The 15,965-nt window shown below is 46.2% G+C and overlaps 1 long non-coding RNA gene across 1 annotated transcript; it reads right to left on the reverse strand.

Moving 5' to 3' along the window:
- Positions 1-1,296: 1,296 nt before the first annotated feature.
- LOC116980802 lies at positions 1,297-14,644 on the reverse strand. The gene is made up of 4 exons (XR_004414067.1): positions 14,578-14,644; positions 5,601-5,609; positions 4,343-4,344; positions 1,297-1,307 (listed from the first exon to the last, which is right to left on the reverse strand). It is a non-coding gene; the product is annotated as an uncharacterized LOC116980802 (long non-coding RNA).
- Positions 14,645-15,965: the final 1,321 nt, after the last annotated feature.

Consider the following 15,965-nt stretch of genomic DNA (forward strand, 5'->3'; position numbering starts at 1 on the left):
TCCCCTGTCCTTTACCCCCTATCTCTCTCCATCCCCGCACCTATCCCTCCCCTTCCTCTGGCTTCACAATATGCAATTTGTCCAACCGTCTGTTTAACAACCCTCTCCCCTCACCTGTATCTGCCAGGCTTTGTCCCACCCCACTTCTCTTCCAGCCTTAGAAACATAGAAATTAGGTGCAGGAGTAGGCCATTCGGCCCTTCGAGCCTGCACCGCCATTCAATATGATCATGGCTGATCATCCAACTCAGTATCCCGTACCTGCCTTCTCTCCATACCCTCCGATCCCCTTAGCCACAAGGGCCACATCTAACTCCCTCTTAAATATAGCCAATGAACTGGCCTCGACTACCCTCTGTGGCAGGGAGTTCCGGAGATTCACCACTCTCTGTGTGAAAAAAGTTCTTCTCATCTCGGTTTTAAAGGATTTCCCCCTTATCCTTAAGCTGTGACCCCTTGTCCTGGACTTCCCCAACATCGGGAGCAATCTTCCTGCATCTAGCCTGTCCAACCCCTTAAGAATTTTGTAAGTTTCTATAAGATCCCCTCTCAAACTCCTAAATTCTAGAGAGTATAAACCAAGTCTATCCAGTCTTTCTTCATAAGACAGTCCTGACATCCCAGGAATCAGTCTGGTGAACCTTCTTGCACTCCCTCTATGGCAATAATGTCCTTCCTCAGATTTGGAGACCAAAACTGTACGCAATACTCCAGGTGTGGTCTCACCAAGACCCTGTACAACTGCAGTAGAACCTCCCTGCTCCTATACTCAAATCCTTTTGCTATGAAAGCTAACATACCATTCGCTTTCTTCACTGCCTGCTGCACCTGCATGCCCACTTTCAATGACTGGTGTACCATGACACCCAGGTCTCGCTGCATCTCCCCTTTTCCTAGTCGGCCACCATTTAGATAATAGTCTGCTTTCCTGTTTTTGCCACCAAAATGGATAACCTCACATTTATCCACATTATACTGCATCTGCCAAACATTTGCCCACTCACCCAGCCTATCCAAGTCACCTTGCAGTCTCCTAGCATCCTCCTCACAGCTAACACTGCCCCCCAGCTTAGTGTCATCCGCAAACTTGGAGATATTGCCTTAAATTCCCTCATCCAGATCCTTAATATATATTGTAAATAGCTGGGGTCCCAGCACTGAGCCTTGCGGTACCCCACTAGTCACTGCCTGCCATTGTGAAAAGGACCCGTTTACTCCTACTCTTTGCTTCCTGTTTGCCAGCAGTTCTCTATCCACATCAATACTGAACCCCCAATGCCGTGTGCTTTAAGTTTGTAAACTAATCTCTTATGTGGGACCTTGTCGAAAGCCTTCTGGAAGTCCAGATACACCACATCCACTGGTTCTCCCCTATCCACGCTACTAGTTACATCCTCGAAGAATTCTATAAGATTCGTCAGACATGATTTACCTTTTGTAAATCCATGCTGACTTTGTCCAATGATTTCACCACTTTCCAAATGTGCTGCTATCCCATCTTTAATAACTGACTCTAGCAGTTTCCCCACTACCGATGTTAGACTAACTGGTCTGTAATTCCCCGTTTTCTCTCTCGCTCCCTTCTTAAAATTGGGGGGGGGGGGGGGGGGAGCCTTCTTCCCCCCCTCCACCACCCCCCCCCCCCAATCGGTCTGATGAAGGGTGCCGACCCGAAACGTCACCTATCCATGTTCTCCAGAGATGCTGCCTGACCCACTGAGTTACTCCAGCACTTTCTGTGCTTTTTTTTGTTCAATGATACTTTATTGTCACAGGTACCTGGCATATAGCAACCTGATCTCCCGGTGGCTCAGCACTTCAACTCCCTCTCCCATTCCGAATCCGACCTTTCTGTCCTGGGCCTCCTCCATGGCCAGAGTGAGGACCACCGTTAATTGGAGGAGCAGCACCTCATATTTCGCTTGGGCAGTTTGCACCCCAGAGGTATGAACATTGACTTCTCTAATTTCAGTTAGTCCATACTTTCTCCTCCCCTTCTCAGCTCTCCCTCAGCCCACTGGCTCCACCTCTTCCTTTCTTCTTCCCGCCCCCACCCTCACATCATTCTGAAGAAGGGTCTCAACCCGAAACGTTGCCTATTTCCTTCGCTCCATAGATGCTGCTGCACCCGCTGAGTTTCTCCAGCATTTTTGTCTACCTTCGATTTTCCAGCATCTGCAGTTCCTTCTTAAACTGGTACACTGAAACTCCTTGTTTTTGCATACAATACACAAAGTACGCAAAGGGTGGCCACGTAATTGGCTCAGACAAAGTTACAAGAGATACGAGGAACTGCAGACGCTGGTTTACAAAAACGACACGCGCTGGAGTAACTCAGCGGGTCAGACAGTATCTCCGGAGAACATTTCGGGTCAGGACCTTTCTGGAGATAATCAAGGCATCAGGTAAAATGAACTGTACATCAGAGCTGTACATCAGCTGTTAAAGCCTTCCACTTCTCACCTATCCATGTTCTTCACAGATGCTGCCTGACCCAATGAATTACTCCAGCACTTTGTGTTTTTTTCCCCCTTATAATGTGTAAAATCTATAGTTAATATTATTTGTTGTGATAAACTGGAAGAGCTGGAAGCCGGTGTTACTGCTTGAATCATTGAAAGATACAGCATGGAAACAGGCTCTTCAGCACACCAAGTCCATGCTGACCATTGATCACCCGTTCATACTAATTCTAAGGTAGACAAAAAATGCTGGAGTACCACAGCATCTATGGAACGGGCGGGGGGGGGGGGGGGGGGGGGGGGGGGGGGGGGTTAATGCGAACCGAGCGGAGGTGTTGGGCGAAGCGATCGCCAAGCCTACGCTTGGTCTCACCGATATAGAGCAGCTGACACCTAGAGCAGCAGATGCAATAGATGAGGTTGGAAGAGGTGCAGGTGAACCTCTGCCTCACCTGGAAAGACTGCTTAGGATCTTGAATGGAGTCAAGGGGGAAGGTAAAGCGACAAGTGTAGCATTTCCTGCAGTTGCAAGGGAAAGTACCGGGGAGGGCATGGTTTGGGTGGGAAGGGACGAATTGACCAGGGAGTTACGGAGGGAGCAGTCTCTGCGGAAAGCTGAAAGGGGAGGAGATGGGAAGACGTGGCCAGTGGTGGGATCCCATTGGAGGTGGTGAAAATGTCGGGGGATTATCTGTTGTATGTGACGGTGGAAGGTGAGGATGACGGGGAATGGTTGATTCTGCGGATGAGGAAGAAATGGAGGGCTTTAACACCCTCCTGATGGAGGTGTAGTGATTGGACATCCATGGTGAAGATGAGGGAGTGGGGGCCTAGAAAACGGAAGTCATGGAGGAGACGAAGAGCGTGTGATCTATTAATTCTGTTATCCCACTTTCTCATCCACTCCCTGCACACTAGGTGTAGGAAGGAACTGCAGATGCTGGTTTAAACCGAAGATAGACACAAAAAGCTGGAGTAACTCAGCGGGCCAGGCTACATCTCTGGAGAGAAGGAATGGGTGACGTTTTGGGTCGAGACCCTTCTTCATGCCTCCACCTGAAACGTCACCCATCCCTTCTCTCCAGACATGCTGCCTATCCCACTGAGTTTCTCTACGTCCCTACACACTAGGGGCAATTGTCCCTCAAACCCGCATTTGGGATGTGGGAGGGAACTGGAGCACCCAGAGGAAACCCACACGGTCACATGGAGAACATGCAAACTCCACACAGACAACAGCCGAGGTCTGGATCAATCGGGTCTCTGGCGCTGTAAGGCAGCACCTTTACCAACTGCTGTACAAACCATTCATTGCCTATCTCCCCACCAGTAATGGGTAAAAACCTGTGATGCCTGTGACACATTTTCGATCCTAAGTTACTCTTCTATCGTTCAATCCTTCTTGGACAATTTCAGGTAAAATTTTGAACTAAGGAGAGATGAATGGGAGATAGACACAAAAAGCTGGAGTAACTCAGCGGGACAGGCAGCGTCTCTGGAGGGAAGGAATGGGTGACGTTTCGGGTCGAGACCCTTCTACAGATTAAGGACATGGGCAAATAAACAGTCACTGTTTAAAATCTCCAAACAATGCTTTGTGTGTAAAGGATGAAGATTCATGTGTTGTCTTTTCTCTGACTGGACAGCACCAAACAAAAGCTTCACTGTATCTCGATACACGTGACAATAATAAACTAAACTAAACTCAATTAAACATTTGTAGCGGCAAATTTCTGATATCCATTCGATTTCTTCAGTGGTTTGGATTTACAATTACAACTGGTACACACAAATGCTGGAGAAACTCAGCGGGTGCAGCAGCATCTATGGAGCGGAGGAAATAGGCAACGTTTCGGGCCGAAATCCTTCTTCAGACTGACAACTGTTGTTTTTCAGGAAGAACCAGCGAGAACATTATGCAGCTCTACTCTACTCCACATTTCCATGGCGTGCCTTTCTGCTGAAACTGTTGGTGGTTTTAAGGTAACCCATGGCAACTGATCTAGAAACGTACTACTTCCCATATGGTCTGGTACGTACAGGGAACTGGACTCCCATAATGGTGAGCACGATAATCTACCACAACAGCCGGGCTTGAGGTGATGGAAACACAGAACTTTTATTATATTGTTTACAGTGTACTATGTTTACATATACTGTTGTGCTTCTGCAAGAAAGAATATCATTGTTCTTTCTGGGACATCTATCTATATATTATCCTTTTTTCTATGTGTGTGTGTCCATCAGTGTGATTGAATTTTCGCCAAAACGGTACACGGTAGCGCTAATTTTTTTGCAGAATCTTACTCCGCCTTTACCCGTCGTCGGTCTAATCAACTTTCCTTCAAATTTGAAGTTATATTTCACAAGTTAATGATATTTAAAGCTTTAAAAAATCCAACATTAACAAGATTTTTACTGTTAAAATCTTTCCTGCCAGCTGCCAACAAGCTTCGATAAAAAGTTGCAATACAGGAACACTCTGTGCTTCCACCAACCTTTCACGTGAATGGGATATCACAGTCCTCCACTCGACATTTGCAACAATGTTGCCATCATACAACACTTACTCCAGCTGCTGGCAGGACAGGACGGGGAGGGTGAATTGGTATTGCAATTTGGGAAGTGCAATTGCAAATTTTTTTAAAGACCAGTGCATGGGTTTGCTGGAATCTTACTTTCGGCAATGGGTTGAGTTGGGGAACCACGCCTCCCGTGGGGGCTACCGGCTAGTGGTGCAATATTGCGTTGGGGAACGGGTTGTGTTGCGGGACCAGGCCTCCCATATGACAGGGACCCAACGGGTCCCATTTGGTCTAGTATGAGTGACAATAAAACCCTCTTGACTCTTGAATGAAAGCTGATATGATGGACATTTTGTCCTGGTCGTGCTGCTGTCCCACAGCGGCAGGGACCCAGGTTCGATCCTGACCTCGGGTACTGTATGTGGGTTTCCTCTGGGTGCTCCGGTTTCCCAAAAACATGCGGGTTTGTCGGTTAATTGACCCTCTGTAAATTGCCCCAAGTATGTAGGGAGTGGATGTGAAAGTGGGATAACATAGAACTAGTGTGAAGGGGTGACTGCTGGTTGGCATGGACTCAGTGGGCCGAAGGGCCTGTCTCAATGCTGTATCTCACAAACTAAAACTATTACTATATAAAGATTTCCAAAAACTTAGCACAATAGGAGTAATCCATTTGACCCAACTTGCCATTCGAAAAGCAACCTGTTAACGTTTTTCCCAATTATCAGTCTGAAGAAAGGTTCCAAGCCAAAATGCTGTCTCTCCATTCACTCCTCAGATGCTGCCTGACCCACTGAGTTCCTCCAGCACTTTGTGCTTAGGCAGGGGGAGCAATGATTTAGTGGAAGACACAACTCCTCTGTGTCAGGTACAGGCTATGAGGAAATGCTGAGTTTAATATTCATCTTGAAGCATCAGGAACTGACTTTATTGACCAATTCAGCTTTAATATGCCAGCTCCCCATCATTGGTGATGTCCATGAATAATAATGGCAAAATCAACTTACAAACAAGGGTGAAAGTGTGGGCGGTTCTGGTTTCTAAAACACCTTACACAAAAATATCAGCTTGACTGAGTTATGACACAAGTCTGTAAAAGTAGGTGAGGTAGAGATCACAGTGTGTTGTATCGGGCGTGGATGCAAAACTACTGCCTCCACAGTGTGTGATCACACAATCCCAGGCATTCAAACAATAACAATAGTAATATCAATGAGTAGGCAGGAACTGCAGATGCTGAAGTAACTCAGGGGGTCAGGCAGCATCTCTGGAGAAAAAGGATGGGTAATGTATTGGGTCGGGACCCTTCTTCATAATTTTCACTAAGTGAAGGTCACTAAAGGGCCTGTCCGACTTGGGTGTCATTAGCGCGTCATTTACCCGTCAGGCCGACAGTGACTGTTGTGCGAAAATAGTCGAGCAGTAAAACAGTCGCGCGCCAAATAGCGCCGGTCTCCGGGGCAAATATTTTCCCAGTGAAAAATGTGTAAAACTCGGCGTGGTTTATACCCGGGTGATCACGTGGTGCGGCGCTCAAATGACGCTAGAATGGCACGACAACAGCGTACGGCCGGCGCGCGGCAACGCATGGTTATGGACGTTGACGCACGGTAACGCATAATAAATCAGCATAGGCAATGTTTGTGTGTCACTGTGCGCCACCACGCGCTACACGTACGCTATCAGTACGTCAGCGTTGGCAAGGGATACGTCATGCAGGTGGCGCGCGAGGATTTTGAACATTCCAAAATCCTGGGGCGATAGGGAAGCACCGCGTGTCACTGCATACGTCACCACGCCTCGCCACGCGGCAACCAATTTTTAGGATGTCGTGTAAATGACGCGCAAATGACGCCCAAGTGGGTGAGGCCCTTTACTGTGAACAGGTGATCAAAGGTATATCTTTCATATTTTTATATGTGTTTTCTTCTGAAGAATAAACATTATCTTATCCATTTTTGAATTTTCTGAATGGACATAGGGGAGTAATGGGACATCTATCTATCTGTCCTGTGGACATTATTCCCTTACCCTGTGAGTTACCAAACAACTTCATTTCACACACCAGAGCCGCCAAGACTGCAGGCACCAACATGTTTTGAAAGAATCCTGAGCTCCAGTTGTGGGAGGTGTGGTGAAGATGTCAGCTCGTGGGTTAAAAATAGCGTGGGCCCGAATTATTCAAACCGCACAGGTCATAAGTTATGACAGAAGTCATAAAGCCACAGATCACGGAAACAGGCCCCTCAAATATAGAAACATAGAAAATATGTGCAGGAGGAGGCCATTCGGCCCTTCGAGCCAGCACCGCCATTCATTGTGATCATGGCTGATCGTCCCCAATCATTAACCCGTGCCTGCCTTCACCCCATATTCCTTGATTCCACTAACCCCTAGAGCTCTATCTAACTCTCTCTTAAATCCATCCAGTGACTTGGCCTCCACTGCCCGCTGTGGCAGGGAATTCCACAAATTCACAACTCTCTGGGTGAAAAAGTTTTTTTCTCTCACCTCACTATTAAATGGCCTCCCCTTTGTTCTAATACTGTGGCCCCTGGTTCTGGACTTGCCCAACATTGGGAACATATTTCCTGCATCTAGCTTGTCCAGTCCTTTTATAATTTTATATGTTTCTATAAGATCCCCCTCATTCTACTAAACTCCCGTGAATACAAGCCTAGTCTTTTCAATCTTTCCTCATATGACAGTCCCGCCATCCCAGGGATCAATCTCGTGAACCTACGCTGCACTGCTTCAATCATAAGGATGTCCTTCCTCAAATTAGGAGACCAAAACTGTACACAATACTCCAGATGTGGTCTCACCAGAGCCCTATACAACTGCAGAAGGGGCCACATTGGTGAGGCCACATTTAGAGCATTGTGTTCAGTTCTGGGTACCATGTTATAGGAAAGGTGTTGTCAAGCTGGAGAGGGTACAGAAAAGATTTATGAGGATGTTGCATGGACTGTGAGCTATAGGGAGAGGTTGAGTAGGCTGGGACTTTATTTCCTGGAGAGCAGGTGGAAGATGGGTGATCTTATAGAGGTGTACAAAATCATATGAGAAATAGATCAGGTAGATGCACAGTCTCTTGTCTAGTGTAGGTGAATCGAGGACCAGAGGACATACAGTAGGTTTAAGGTTAAATTATGTAAGTAGTTAAAATATGGTTTGTTTGAAGTAAAAAGGCACTGACTACAAATGGTTGTTTGGGTGCTTTGACTTGAGGTTGAAAGGCACTACTTACTGCAAATGGTGGCTTGGGTGCTTTGGCCTGAGGTTGAAAGGCACTACTTACTGCAAATCATGGCTTGGGTGCTTTGCTTGAAATTGATAGGCACTACTTACTGCAAATGGTGGCTTGGGTGCTTTGGCTTGAACTTGAAAGGCACTACTTACTGCAAATGGTGGCTTGGGTGCTTTGGCTTGAAGTTGAAAGAGCTGCTGTAGTTTTGGAAGCAACAGCAGGAGTAGTTTAGCAAGAGATAAGACTGATTGGCTCTAGCCCAAGTGGAGGAGAGAAGTGTGTGTGCAGGGAAAACAATTGAAAACTGAGGAATTTGGTTTGTAAATTGGGCAATTTATCAGTCAATATAAGCAAGACTGCTCTTGGGGAGCGCCAGTGAGGAGCGGCCTTGTGAGTAAAGTGTGAGTCTTTGGCGAGGAGACTACGCAATACGCTTGAGAGGGAGAGACGAAAGAAGGAGATGTCAGGCAATCTGATTCAGTGCGATGCTTGCAGTATGTGGGAGGTCTAGGACACCGCTGGTGCCTCTGGCTGCTACAAATGCGAGAAGTGCATCCAGGTAGAGCTCCTGAAGGACCGTGTTGGGGAAATGGAGAAGCAAGTGGATGACCTCCGGTTTGTCCGAGAAACGGAGTCGTTCCTCGACAAGTCCTACAGTACGATTGTTACACCTCAGGTACTGGAAGATAGAAGGTGGGAGACAGTGAGAAAGGGAGGGAAGCATGGAATGCCAATGTCCCCGGGTGTTGTACCTCTTGTGAACAGGTTCACCCACTTAGAAGCTGTCGCAACAGAAGACGTGTTTATACCGAGCGGCGGACTGGCTTGCGATGCGAATAGGGCTGTTGAGCCAGAACCAAAAAGGCCTAAGGCAGGCAACGCCATTGTAGTGGGAGACTCCATTGTGAGAGGTACGGACAGGGGTTTCTGCGGCAACAGACGGGATGCGAGGATGGTGTGCTGCCTTCCTGGTGCCAGGATCCAGGATGTCACGGACAGAGTGCAGAAAATCCTCAAGGGCGAAGGTGAACAGCCGGAAGTGGTAGTGCATGTCGGCACAAATGATGTCGGAAAGAAAGGGATGAATATTCTGCAGCGTGACTTTAGAGAGCTCGGAAAAATGCTGAAAAGCAGGACCTCCAGGGTTGTTATCTCCGGTTTGCTTCCAGTTCCTCGTGCTGGCAAGAGCAGGAACAGGGAGATACGGGACCTGAACGTGTGGCTGAGGAACTGGTGCACGGGGCAGGGATTTAGATTCTTAGATCACTGGGATTTGTTTTGGGGTAAGGGGGAACTGTACAAAAGGGACGGATTGCATCTTAACAGGTGGGGGACCAGCATTCTGGCAGGCAGGTTTGCCACTGCTACACGGGTGGTTTTAAACTGAATAAGGGGGGTGGGGTGTTGAATGGGATAGTTGAGGATGGAGTTAAAGGGAAAGGGTTTCTTAAATGTGTGAGCGTAGAGACAGAGGGGTGTAAAATGAGGGTAGAAGCAATAGGTAGCAAGGTGAAATGTGGCAGGCAGACAAATCCAGGGCAAAAATCAAAAAGGGCCACTTTTCAACATAATAGTATAAGGGTAAGAGTGTTGTAAAAACAAGCCTGAAGGCTTTGTGTCTCAATGCAAGGAGCATTCGTAATAAGGTGGATGAGTTGAATGTGCAGATAGCTATTAATGACTATGATATAGTTGGGATCACGGAGACATGGCTCCAGGGTGACCAAGGCTGGGAGCTGAACATCCAGGGATATTCAATATTCAGGAGGGATAGACAGAAAGGAAAAGGAGGTGGGGTAGCGTTGCTGGTTAGAGAGCAGATTAACGCAATAGAAAGGAAGGACATTAGCTTGGAGTAGTGGAATCGATATGGGTAGAGCTGCGAAACACTAAGGGGCAGAAAACTCTAGTGGGAGTTGTGTACAGGCCACCTAACAGTAGTAGTGGAGTTGGGGGTGGCATCAAACAGGAAATTAGAAATGCGTGCAACAAAGGTAAAACAGTTATAATGGGTGACTTCAATCTACATATAGATTGGGTGAATCAAATTGGCAAGGGTGCTGAAGAAGTGGATTTCTTGGAATGTATGCGGGATAGGTTTCTAAACCAACATGTAGAGGAACCAACGAGAGAGCAGGCTATTCTAGATTGGGTATTGAGTAATGAGGAAGGGTTAGTTAGCAGTCTTGTTGTGCGTGGCCCCTTGGGCAAGAGTGACCATAATATGGTTGAGTTCTCCATTAGGATGGAGAGTGACATTGTTAAGTCAGAAACAAGGGTCCTGAACTTAAAGAAAGGTAACTTTGAGGGTATGAGACGTGAATTGCCAAGATAGACTGGCAATTGATTCTTAATGGGTTGACGGTGGATATGCAATGGAAGGCATTTAAAGACTGCATGGATGAACTACAACAATTGTTCATCCCAGTTTGGCAAAAAAATAAATCAGGGAAGGTAGTGCATCCGTGGATAACAAGGGAAATCAGGGATAGTATCAAAACAAAAGATGAAGAGTACAAATTAGCCAGAAAAAGTAGCCTACCAGAGGACTGGGAGAAATTCAGAGTCCAGCAGAGGAGGACAAAGGGCTTAATTAGGAAAGGGAAAATAGATTATGAAAGAAAACTGGCAGGGAACATAAAAACTGACTGCAAAAGCTTTTATAGATATGTGAAGAGAAAAAGATTAGTTAAAACAAATGTAGGTCCCTTGCAGTCAGAAACAGGTGAATTGATCATGGGGAACAAGGACATGGCAGACCAATTGAATAACTACTTTGGTTCTGTCTTCACTAAGGAAGACATAAATAATCTGCCGGAAATAGCAGGGGACCGGGGGTCAAATGAGATGGAGGAACTGAGTGAAATCCAGGTTAGCCGGGAAGTGGTGTTAGGTAAATTGAATGGATTAAAGGCCGATAAATCCCCAGGGCCAGATAGGCTGCATCCCAGAGTACTTGAAGGAAGTAGCCCCAGAAATAGTGGATGCATTAGTGATAATTTTTCAAAACTCTTTAGATTCTGGAGTAGTTCCTGAGGATTGGAGGGTAGCTAATGTAACCCCACTTTTTAAAAAGGGAGGAGAGAGAGAAAACGGGGAATTACAGACCAGTTAGTCTAACTTCGGTAGTGGGGAAACTGCTAGAATCAGTTATTAAAGATGGGATAGCAGCACATTTGGAAAGTGGTGAAATCATTGGACAAAGTCAGCATGGATTTATGAAAGGTAAATCATGTCTGACGAATCTTATAGAATTTTTCGAGGATGTAACTAGTAGAGTGGATAAGGGAGAACCAGTGGATGTGTTATATCTGGACTTTCAGAAGGCTTTCGACAAGGTCCCACATAAGAGATTAGTATACAAACTTAAAGCACACGGTATTGGGGGTTCAGTATTGATGTGGATAGAGAACTGGCTGGCAGACAGGAAGCAAAGAGTAGGAGTAAACGGGTCCTTTTCACAATGGCAGGCAGTGACTAGTGGGGTACCGCAAGGCTCAGTGCTGGGACCCCAGCTATTTACGATATATATTAATGATTTGGACGAGGGAATTGAATGCAACATCTCCAAGTTTGCGGATGACACGAAGCTGGGGGGTAGTGTTAGCTGTGAGGAGGATGCTAGGAGGCTGCAAGGTGACTTGGATAGGCTGGGTGAGTGGGCAAATGCATGGCAGATGCAGTATAATGTGGATAAATGTGAGGTTATCCACTTTGGTGGCAAAAACAGGAAAGTAGACTATTATCTGAATGGTGGCAGATTTGGAAAGGGGGAGATGCAACGAGACCTGGATGTCATGGTACACCAGTCATTAAAAGTAGGCATGCAGGTGCAGCAGGCAGTGAAGAAGGCGAATGGTATGTTAGCATTCATAGCAAAAGGATTTGAGTATAGGAGCAGGGAGGTTCTACTGCAGTTGTACAGGGTCTTGGTGAGACCACACCTGGAGTATTGCGTACAGTTTTGGTCTCCTAATCTGAGGAAAGACATTCTTGCCATAGAGGGAGTACAGAGAAGGTTCACCAGACTGATTCCTGGGATGTCAGGACTTTCATATGAAGAAAGACTGGATAGACTCGGTTTGTACTCGCTAGAATTTAGAAGATTGAGGGGGGATCTTATAGAAACTTACAAAATTCTTAAGGGGTTGGACAGGCTAGATGCAGGAAGATTGTTCCGATTTGGGGAAGTCCAGAACAAGGGAGTCACAGTTTAAGGATAAGGGGGAAATCTTTTAGAACCGAGATGAGGAAAACATTTTTCACACAGAGAGTGGTGAATCTCTGGAATTCTCTGTCACAGAAGGTAGTTGAGGCCAGTTCGTTGGCTATATTTAAGAGGGAGTTAGATGTGGCCCTTGTGGCTAAAGGGATCGCGGGGTATGGAGAGAAGGCAGGTACAGGATACTGAGTTGGATGATCAGCCATGATCATATTGAATGGCGGTGCAGGCTCGAAGGGCCGAATGGCCTACTCCTGCACCTATTTTCTATGTTTCTATGTTTCTAAAGGCACTACTTGCTGCAAATGGTGGCTTGGGTGCTTTGGCTTGAAGTTGAAAGGCACTTCTTACTGCAAATGGTGGCTTGGGTGCTTTGGCTTGAAGTTGAAAGGCACTACTTACTGCAAATGATGGCTTGGGTACTTTGGCTTGAAGTTGAAAGGCACTACTTACAGCAAATGGCGGCTTGGGTGCTTTGGCTTGAAGTTAAAAGGCACTACTGCAAATGCACTTACTTCCTGTTTGCACTGTATATTGATTTTAGGTAAAACGCTACCACTTACGGCTGTGATTTTTGGCCATCTTACTCAGTCCGCTGAGCAGGTGCAGAGAATTCTTCCCATCAATGAAAAATAAAAGTGTTATTAGTGTTTAAAAAATGTTGAGAATCTCTCTCCTGTTAATCACGCCGTGAAAGCCACACCTTTTCCGGTGGGGGGGAGGGGTTATAAAACCCGGAAGTGTGGATGTGGCTCAGTCTCTGCATGATGGGGGAGGGAGAGGTCATGACTCTGTCTGAGCTGTGAATCTACTGAACACACTGAATGCCTACTGAACTGTGAATTTGGTGTTTTGTGTGGTTTTATGGTGGTTTCACCCTGCATGAAATGGTATGAAGCTGCATTTGAATATGGTGGCCTTGGATCCAGCTTGAAGTGGTATGAAACTGCACTTGATTTCGGTGGCCTTGCACCCTGCTTGAAGTGGTTGGAAACTGCACTTGAATTCGGTGGCCTTGCACCCTGCTTGAAATGGAATTTCAAGGAATAGTCATGTGTCAACTGCCAGCCCACCAGCCGTGAGTGAGCTGCCAGCAGATCAGGCTTGAGGGACTGAGCTGTCACCCCAAGAACCCATACCAGCGCTCCAGAAAGCCACCCCACTGGCCACCAATATTGGATTTGGTGGAGAGGTGGAATATTGCGTCGGGGGACCAGCCCTCACGTGTGAACATGGGACCCAACGGGTCCCACTTAGTCTAGTTTTCTATGTATCTATGTTTCTACCAACGTCTTATACAACTGCAACATGACCTCCCAACTTCTATACTCTATACTCCGACTGATGAAGGTGCGGAAGGTAAGACCCCCTCGGTTCTTCCTCCTGGGCCCTTCGCCCAGCGACCGCCGCCATCTCCTCTCCGGGCAGATTCCCGGTTCCACCAGTCAGCCCTGGCATTCCAATCGTACAAAGCAATTAAAACACAAAGCATTAAAATACATTCATCAGCAGTGAATTAAAATCCCAATTCTTTACTAATCCCAATCCCTTGAAAAAAATCCCTTTTTTTTTCAATTCTGCAAACTGTTTGGAAGATCCTGCCTCCCCAACAATGAGTGACCATTTACAATCCATAACTCTCTGCTCCATTGGTGTGTGAAATATTGATCTTGTGCACAGAGACATTACCCATCTTGTCCGTGGTGCTCAGTCTGGTACGTTTAAACTCTTTCCACAGCTGACATTTGACAGCAGCATCCGGGTGCTCCCTCTCAACCTGCTGCAGAAAGAACAAGATCCATGATTGTTTGATTTAATCTCTGATTTGTTGTCAGCGCATGCTGCTGAAGTATTGCTCTTGCTGCAACCCACCACCCTTAATGCAGCGGCATATTTTCGTATCTTTCAGGTAATTAGCACCCTAGCCACTAAATGAATGAGAATGGTTGAAGGGGGTGTCTTCTAAACGCATGCGAGCTCACTCACAGAGACCTTCAGAGCTTCTCTTCAAAACACAGTCTTTTGATGAATAAATGCTTTATTGTTAGAAAACAGTAAGATACATCCAAACTTTTTCCGACTCGTTATTACAATCTTCTTCGAACTCCAGCTTATCACTTCTGCTTAAGCATCTAAGTTCCAAACATGCCCAAAAACCCGTCATAAATCCCACCCACAATATAACGGGCAGTCTAAAATTTAAAGGCACATGCCATCATTAATGACGGGCAAAACAGGCCAAATGGCCACTTCATACCGGCCCCTAATTGTTCCAAGTATATAACGAGGCAATTACTAATAAACATTTAAAAAGTAGCCATGAAGGCTTAACATATATCAAAATCAAAAGGTCAGGGAATAAAACCCTGTGGCTCCTCGTCGGGAAATTAAACCCCGGTCTCCCGCGTGACAGGCAGGGATACTAATCACTCTACTAACGAGGAAAAAAATAGCATGCACTTTAAATCCGCAATCAGAATTCTTCATCGACTCTTCGATCTTCACTTTCGCCTTCTAGAAGCAAGCACAACTTGGTTATTAATCTTATTACAACAGTGGTTTTAGTTCAAAGTCGTATCGTGCATACCAAACCCTTAAAATCAGGCATGATAACCAGTATATAGTCCAAAAGATAATAGTCCAAACCTTTGATAGCATGAAAAGTCTTCCTCCATGTCCGATCAACTCATTGATGTGTTGTAACAGTAAAGTTGAAGTGTGAAAATCCTTCAAAAGAATAGTCAAGTCAAGTCAAGTCGTCACATTTATTTATACAGCACATTTAAAAAACAACTCTCGTTGGCCAAAGCGCTTTACATTTGTTATAAGAATAGTATAAACAAACAAACTACATACATATATACATATAGCTGTCGCTCAGTGGACGTCAGGAAAGGCTTGGGAGTACAGATAAGATTTGAGTCTTGACTTAAAGGAGTCGATGGAGGGGGCAGTTCTGATGGGAAGGGGGATGATGTTCCACAGTCTAGGGGCTGCAACCGCAAAGGCGCGGTCACCCCTGAGCTTATGCCTGGACTGTGGGATATTCAGCAGCCCCAAGTCGGCCGATCTGAGGGACCTGGAGGTGGAGTGGTGGGTGAGAAGACTTTTTATGTAGGTGGGGGCAAGCCCATTGAGGGCTTTGTAGACATAGAGGAGGGTCTTGAAATGTATACGGAACCGCACAGGGAGCCAGTGGAGAGAGACCAGGATCGGGGTGATGTGGTCCCTTTTTCGGGTGCCCATCAGGAGTCTCGCTGCGGCGGTTTGGACCAGTTGCAGGCGGGACAGGGAATACCAGGATCTTTAGCAATAAAGTTCACCATTAAGTTTGATTTAATGTCTGAGTCATTAGCAAAGATTTCAAATCCCAGCTCAAGCTTTGGCCATTCTCTGTCTGGCTTGCAAAGAGATTTTAGTTCATTGATACATTTCTTCTTGCTTAAGAAACGGTTCACTGTCAATTCTCTGGAAACTTCATTTGCAGAATTTTCTTCTGTGTCAAC

The sequence above is a fragment of the Amblyraja radiata genome, chromosome 14 (genome assembly GCF_010909765.2).
Source record: "Amblyraja radiata isolate CabotCenter1 chromosome 14, sAmbRad1.1.pri, whole genome shotgun sequence".
Lineage (NCBI taxonomy): Eukaryota > Metazoa > Chordata > Chondrichthyes > Rajiformes > Rajidae > Amblyraja > Amblyraja radiata.